The sequence below is a fragment of the Hemibagrus wyckioides genome, linkage group LG08 (genome assembly GCF_019097595.1).
Source record: "Hemibagrus wyckioides isolate EC202008001 linkage group LG08, SWU_Hwy_1.0, whole genome shotgun sequence".
NCBI lineage: Eukaryota > Metazoa > Chordata > Actinopteri > Siluriformes > Bagridae > Hemibagrus > Hemibagrus wyckioides.
The window spans coordinates 558,376-564,375 of NC_080717.1; positions in this window are offsets into that span (position 1 = coordinate 558,376).

Consider the following 6,000-nt stretch of genomic DNA (forward strand, 5'->3'; position numbering starts at 1 on the left):
TAGTGTTAGTGTAGTGTTAGTGTAGTGTAGTGTAGTGTAGTGTTAGTGTAGTGTTAGTGTAGTGTAGTGTAGTGTAGTGTTAGTGTAGTGTAGTGTAGTGTTAGTGTAGTGTAGTGTAGTGTAGTGTTAGTGTAGTGTAGTGTAGTGTAGTGTTAGTGTAGTGTTAGTGTAGTGTAGTGTAGTGTAGTGTAGTGTTAGTGTAGTGTAGTGTAGTGTTAGTGTAGTGTAGTGTAGTGTAGTGTTAGTGTAGTGTAGTGTAGTGTAGTGTAGTGTAGTGTAGTGTAGTGTAGTGTTAGTGTAGTGTAGTGTAGTGTTAGTGTAGTGTAGTGTTAGTGTAGTGTAGTGTAGTGTAGTGTAGTGTTAGTGTAGTGTAGTGTAGTGTAGTGTAGTGTTAGTGTAGTGTAGTGTAGTGTTAGTGTAGTGTAGTGTAGTGTTAGTGTAGTGTAGTGTAGTGTAGTGTTAGTGTAGTGTAGTGTAGTGTTAGTGTAGTGTAGTGTAGTGTAGTGTAGTGTTAGTGTAGTGTTAGTGTAGTGTAGTGTAGTGTAGTGTTAGTGTAGTGTTAGTGTAGTGTAGTGTAGTGTTAGTGTAGTGTTAGTGTAGTGTAGTGTAGTGTAGTGTTAGTGTAGTGTTAGTGTAGTGTAGTGTTAGTGTAGTGTTAGTGTAGTGTAGTGTAGTGTTAGTGTAGTGTAGTGTAGTGTAGTGTTAGTGTAGTGTAGTGTAGTGTAGTGTAGTGTAGTGTAGTGTAGTGTTAGTGTAGTGTAGTGTAGTGTTAGTGTAGTGTAGTGTAGTGTTAGTGTAGTGTAGTGTAGTGTAGTGTAGTGTAGTGTTAGTGTAGTGTAGTGTAGTGTAGTGTAGTGTTAGTGTAGTGTAGTGTAGTGTAGTGTAGTGTAGTGTAGTGTAGTGTAGTGTTAGTGTAGTGTAGTGTAGTGTAGTGTAGTGTAGTGTTAGTGTAGTGTAGTGTTAGTGTAGTGTAGTGTAGTGTAGTGTAGTGTAGTGTTAGTGTAGTGTAGTGTAGTGTAGTGTAGTGTAGTGTTAGTGTAGTGTTAGTGTAGTGTAGTGTAGTGTAGTGTAGTGTAGTGTAGTGTAGTGTAGTGTTAGTGTAGTGTAGTGTAGTGTAGTGTAGTGTAGTGTAGTGTAGTGTAGTGTAGTGTAGTGTAGTGTAGTGTAGTGTAGTGTAGTGTTAGTGTAGTGTAGTGTAGTGTAGTGTTAGTGTAGTGTAGTGTAGTGTAGTGTAGTGTAGTGTAGTGTAGTGTAGTGTTAGTGTAGTGTTAGTGTAGTGTAGTGTAGTGTAGTGTTAGTGTAGTGTAGTGTAGTGTAGTGTAGTGTAGTGTAGTGTAGTGTTAGTGTAGTGTAGTGTAGTGTAGTGTAGTGTAGTGTTAGTGTAGTGTAGTGTAGTGTAGTGTTAGTGTAGTGTAGTGTAGTGTAGTGTAGTGTAGTGTAGTGTTAGTGTAGTGTAGTGTAGTGTAGTGTTAGTGTAGTGTTAGTGTAGTGTAGTGTAGTGTAGTGTTAGTGTAGTGTAGTGTAGTGTTAGTGTAGTGTAGTGTAGTGTTAGTGTAGTGTAGTGTAGTGTAGTGTTAGTGTAGTGTAGTGTAGTGTAGTGTAGTGTAGTGTAGTGTAGTGTAGTGTAGTGTAGTGTAGTGTTAGTGTAGTGTAGTGTAGTGTAGTGTTAGTGTAGTGTAGTGTAGTGTAGTGTTAGTGTAGTGTAGTGTAGTGTTAGTGTAGTGTAGTGTAGTGTAGTGTAGTGTTAGTGTAGTGTAGTGTTAGTGTAGTGTAGTGTAGTGTAGTGTTAGTGTAGTGTAGTGTAGTGTAGTGTTAGTGTAGTGTAGTGTAGTGTAGTGTAGTGTTAGTGTAGTGTAGTGTAGTGTTAGTGTAGTGTAGTGTAGTGTAGTGTTAGTGTAGTGTAGTGTAGTGTAGTGTAGTGTAGTGTAGTGTTAGTGTAGTGTTAGTGTAGTGTAGTGTAGTGTAGTGTTAGTGTAGTGTAGTGTAGTGTAGTGTTAGTGTAGTGTAGTGTAGTGTTAGTGTAGTGTAGTGTAGTGTAGTGTTAGTGTAGTGTAGTGTAGTGTTAGTGTAGTGTAGTGTAGTGTAGTGTAGTGTTAGTGTAGTGTAGTGTAGTGTAGTGTTAGTGTAGTGTAGTGTAGTGTTAGTGTAGTGTAGTGTAGTGTAGTGTTAGTGTAGTGTAGTGTAGTGTTAGTGTAGTGTAGTGTAGTGTAGTGTAGTGTAGTGTTAGTGTAGTGTAGTGTAGTGTAGTGTTAGTGTAGTGTAGTGTAGTGTAGTGTTAGTGTAGTGTAGTGTAGTGTTAGTGTAGTGTAGTGTAGTGTTAGTGTAGTGTAGTGTAGTGTAGTGTAGTGTAGTGTTAGTGTAGTGTTAGTGTAGTGTAGTGTAGTGTAGTGTTAGTGTAGTGTTAGTGTAGTGTAGTGTAGTGTAGTGTTAGTGTAGTGTAGTGTAGTGTTAGTGTAGTGTAGTGTAGTGTAGTGTTAGTGTAGTGTAGTGTAGTGTAGTGTTAGTGTAGTGTAGTGTAGTGTAGTGTTAGTGTAGTGTAGTGTAGTGTAGTGTTAGTGTAGTGTAGTGTTAGTGTAGTGTAGTGTAGTGTAGTGTTAGTGTAGTGTAGTGTAGTGTAGTGTAGTGTAGTGTAGTGTAGTGTAGTGTTAGTGTAGTGTAGTGTAGTGTAGTGTTAGTGTAGTGTAGTGTAGTGTTAGTGTAGTGTAGTGTAGTGTAGTGTAGTGTAGTGTTAGTGTAGTGTAGTGTAGTGTAGTGTAGTGTAGTGTAGTGTAGTGTAGTGTAGTGTTAGTGTAGTGTAGTGTTAGTGTAGTGTAGTGTAGTGTTAGTGTAGTGTAGTGTAGTGTAGTGTAGTGTTAGTATTAGCATCAGCAGCTCCTGGGCAGCAGGTAGCATTAGCAGTAGCATTAGTAGTAGCATTAGCATGAGCAGTAGCAGTTCCTGGGCAGCAGCATTAGTAGTTGTCTCTGGTTAGCGCTGGTTAATCTCTCGTTATTTTCCAGACGTTTCTGTGGTTTCTCTCGTGAGGGAAATGGGAGGCAGAATTTAAACAGCAGTTTCCAATTAAACCGCCGCCCCTAATGCCCCAATAAACACACAACACTTAGCAAAGTGACAGCCTCTTCATTAAAACTCCACATGTTTTATGCTTTAATTCTGTCTCTTACTCTCCGCTTTTATCTCTCCATCGGTGCGGCTCTGTGACACTGACGATGACGATGATGATAGTGATGGTGATGAAGAGGAGGAGGAGGAAGAGGGCTTGATTTCCTCCACCACGCTGCCCACTGTGAGAAAATCACAACAAAGAAATAAAGCAATCTGTGTCAAACTGTTCTCAATTACAGACGGTGCGAGAGTGGAGCTCCACTATAGCCTTACACACTCATCACCAATTACCAGAGCCGAGTGTGTGAGGATGCAGAGTGATGGGGAACAGGTGGTGACGCACACACACATACACACACACACACACACCGGCCGCCAAATGCAGAAACGCAGTCACACAGCATATTGATAACAGCAGGACGCTCAGAGACTCTCACAGGCCTGCTACTGGTTTATCAAACACACTGAGCAACATAATGAGGATTAATAACACACTGAACCGAGAGGGGGGGGTGACTTTTTCTCTTTTTCATTTGTCTTTATTTGTCTATCCATCCATTCTCCTGTTTTTTGTCCGGATGTTCTGTCATTCACTCGTGTTGTTTGATTGAATTGTTTCTGTTTTTTTTGATGTCCTGCTAACACACACTACCTCACTGTAACACACACTCCATCACTGTAACACACACTCCATCACTGTAACACACACTCCATCCCTGTAACACATTCCATCACTGTAACACACACTGCCTCACTGTAACACACACTGCCTCACTGTAACACACACTCCATCCCTGTAACACACTGCATCACTGTAACACACACTCCATCACTGTAACACACACTCCATCCCTGTAACACACTCCATCACTGTAACACACACTGCCTCACTGTAACACACACTCCATCACTGTAACACACACTCCATCACTGTAACACACTCCATCACTGTAACACACACTGCATCACTGTAACACACACTCCATCACTGTAACACACTCCATCACTGTAACACACACTCCATCACTGTAACACACTCCATCACTGTAACACACACTGCATCACTGTAACACACACTGCTTCACTGTAACACACACTCCATCACTGTAACACACACTCCATCCCTGTAACACAGTCCATCCCTGTAACACAGTCCATCACTGTAACACACACTCCATCCCTGTAACACATTCCATCACTGTAACACACACTGCCTCACTGTAACACACACTCCATCCCTGTAACACACTGCATCACTGTAACACACTCCATCACTATAACACACACTCCATCCCTGTAACACACTCCATCACTGTAACACACACTGCCTCACTGTAACACACACTCCATCCCTGTAACACACTGCATCACTGTAACACACTCCATCCCTGTAACACACACTCCATCCCTGTAACACACTCCATCACTGTAACACACACTGCCTCACTGTAACACACACTCCATCACTGTAACACACACTGCCTCACTGTAACACACACTGCCTCATTGTAACACACACTGCATCACTGTAACACACTGCATCACTGTAACACACAATCCATCACTGTAACACACTGCATCACTGTAACACACACTGCCTCACTGTAACACACACTCCATCACTGTAACACACACTCTGCCTCACTGTAACACACACTCCATCACTGTAACACATACTGCCTCACTGTAACACACACTGCCTCACTGTAACACACACTCCCTCACTGTAACACACACTCCCTCACTCTAACACACACTGCCTCACTGTAACACACAATCCATCACTGTAACACACATTCCGTCACTGTAACACACACTGCCTCACTGTAACACACTCCATCACTGTAACACACATTCCGTCACTGTAACACACACTGCCTCACTGTAACACACACTGCCTCACTGTAACACACATTCCGTCACTGTAACACACACTGCCTCACTGTAACACACACTGCATCACTGTAACACACACTGCCTCACTGTAACACACATTCCGTCACTGTAACACACACTGCCTCACTGTAACACACACTGCCTCACTGTAACACACACTCCATCACTGTAACACACACTCCCTCACTGTAATACACACTCCATCCCTGTAACACACTCCATCACTGTAACACACACTGCCTCACTTTAACACACACTCCATCCCTGTAACACACACTGCCTCACTGTAACACACACTCCGTCACTGTAACACACTTTCCGTCACTGTAACACACACTGCCTCACTGTAACATACACTCCATCACTGTAACACACACTCCATCACTAACACACACTCCATCACTGTAACACACACTCCCTCACTGTAACACACACTCCATCACTGTAACACACACTCCATCACTGTAACACACACTCCATCACTAACACACACTCCATCACTGTAACACACACTCCATCACTAACACACACTCCATCACTGTAACACACACTCCATCACTGTAACACACACTCCATCACTGTAACACACACTGCCTCACTGTAACACACACTCCCTCACTGTAACACACACTCCATCACTGTAACACACACTCCATCACTAACACACACTCCATCACTGTAACACACACTCCATCACTAACACACACTCCATCACTAACACACACTCCATCACTGTAACACACACTGCCTCACTGTAACACACACTGCCTCACTGTAACACACACTGCCTCACTGTAACACACACTCCATCACTGTAACACACACTGCCTCACTGTAACACACACTCCATCACTGTAACACACACTCCATCACTGTAACACACTCCATCACTCTAACACACACTCCATCACTCTAACACACACTCCATCACTAACACACACTCCATCACTAACACACACTCCATCACTGTAACACACACTCCATCACTGTAACACACAC